Genomic DNA, 2,574 nt, shown 5'->3' with positions numbered 1-2,574 from the left:
GGACCCACCGCCGAACACTGATTCCTATATAACCCCTTCAAACTTCGTTTGGCGGGGGTATAAAAATCTGTACTATACTCTTGGTCTGCTTCATCATTATGACATGTAATTATGATAAGCCTTATTGTCATGGTTACATAGTGAATAACCTGTGAAAATTAAACCTTAAATAATAATCAAAATAAGCTATAGATGATATCGTCCAAAAATATGTCTTTAGTATAAATACCATAACACATGAGCGATTAGTTCTTGAATGAAAGGCCTGTAAAAGTAGATGAGGGTTATATTTTGCTGTGCAAACCCTTCCTTAGAATTATTAGGTGTCTGTGCTATTCTTTGTGTGAAGACTTGTTGATCAATTTTCAATCAGGGTCTGTGCCTGCAGACTAGATAAGGGTGGCATTCATGACACAAAGTTATACTTGACTTTAAAAACTAAGTTCATGCTTCTTTATAAAGGCCCAAAATAAAATAAAACATGTTAATATCCAGCAATACACAGCAAAATTTAGTGGTTTACATGGTCTATTTGTCTAAAAAGTGACCTATCAGTGCGTAGAAATAGTTTCAGATCTTTAAAAGATAATATATTATAGTGTCACTGTCATAGTATTAATTTCAAAGAGCACACATCAAACATCAATCTATTAAAGTAATCATAACGATTAAAAAAAAATCACTCTTTACTGTCAAGTTCAATAAGACCTGTATTCAAACTGTGGTCTTAAAGCCTGTGTATAGCTTTGGTAAAGGGTCAATAATGTGATTGATAATCAAATATCAGCTAATATGACAGTCTTACTGAAGCGTAGAGACCGTTAGATATTTTTCCAACTGCACTTCTCTGAGAAAATTTCAAATATTCAAATCTTGGATATATAGCGCCCTCTCTCGGCGATGCTTGTTTTAAATTAAAAAATGGGCATTCAAGCACTTATCTTATAAATTTAGTGATTAGATATCCAAAAGTTACAGACAAAGAACATATCTTGAAAGTTTCAGCCCATTCCATGATTTGGAATAGGATTTAATTGAAAGACAAAAACACACAGATATTTTAATTTGATCGGGTGACCCGATCAAGTTAAATTTCCATGTAAAATCGCAAAATTTATCCTGTAAATCACATATTCATTTCATATCCTCCACATCATAACTGTTATAGGGCATATCCATTCATATTAGCTAGCAATGAATTGGAATAGTGATAGGTGCATTTTGGTGGATTTACCAAAACTATACACAAGCTTTAACTATGGATAGACAATTGTAGATTCAATATATCAGCTCATCTGATAATCAATTCATTTATAACTTTCAGGGGATGATAACAAAAACAGTTTTCTTCACCGTTAAAGCATAGGAAAGAACAAAGTAAATATAAGGGAATACAATTGAAACAAATATTTGATATTTTTTCAGCTTGCGATTATTTTGGCGCAGAGTTTGAGTATCGCCTAACTTACACTGGACTTTGAATACAGGCCATAGTCATCAATCTCATGACATTTGCTTCATCAAAAATTGTTTCTATGGAATATCTACACATCAAGTCAAACATAACATCAAACCTCAAACCAAACACTAGTCCTATATAAACCAAACATTAGTTTGGACCCCAAAACAGAGCACCTTATTCCTAACTGTATCAACACAAAGTCATATCAAATCATCCTGATGGACGAAAAAAATCAATTTAAATTACTATCGCTATATCTCTTGCATAACTTTGATGCACCTTATAATGCCACTTTAATACATACCGGTACTCATTTTTCCCTGTCATGAAATTATGAAGGCACCTATCACAGTATGAAATATACATATGTACACAAAAAAGAATACATGAACATTTCAAGATTTGTGTGATTCATTTGAGAACTTACCCTGCACTTTTCTTTTAAAAGAATTAAAAAGCTAAAAAGAGATGTGCATATTTGATTACTTATTACTTCATTAAAAATACAAATTCCACAAAAAACTAGAATACGGTATGGAATGGCACTTGAATTAGCTCAATACAATACAGCATTGTATACAAACACATACATACACTCTCATTTTCACCCCAGTGATTTAATGACTGGAATCAACTTGACTTGATTTGAAATTTTTACTCAACTCAAGCTTTATTGAAGAATGACTAGACTCGACTTGTGTCTCGCTTTTGACTCAACTTGACTCAAATCTGCTTTTTGAATCTACTCAAAACTTGACCTACATTTAACTCAACTCTTTGGCCCATATTCTGAAGTCGGGTTTAACTTAAACTCAGGTTTAAAGTTTTGGTTTAAGTATGGACAGCCAATTGTTACATAAATACTAACAGTAGAGATATCAAACTTCAGCTCATTTGGCTCTCAATTCATTCATGATTGTGTAGGAAGTATAAATAGATGATTGTCTTCACCATCGATGAATCAGGAAAGAGCACAGTAAACATAAGAAACATACAACTTAATACAAATTTTGATACTTTTGGCCTCCCGTACTTAAACCACAACTTTAAACCTGACTTCAGAATACGGGCCTTTGACTCTAACACCAAGGCCCAAATTCACAAAGGTGGTT

This window comes from Lytechinus variegatus, chromosome 7 (assembly GCF_018143015.1).
Source record: "Lytechinus variegatus isolate NC3 chromosome 7, Lvar_3.0, whole genome shotgun sequence".
Taxonomy (NCBI): domain Eukaryota; kingdom Metazoa; phylum Echinodermata; class Echinoidea; order Temnopleuroida; family Toxopneustidae; genus Lytechinus; species Lytechinus variegatus.
This window is presented reverse-complemented; position numbering follows the sequence as displayed.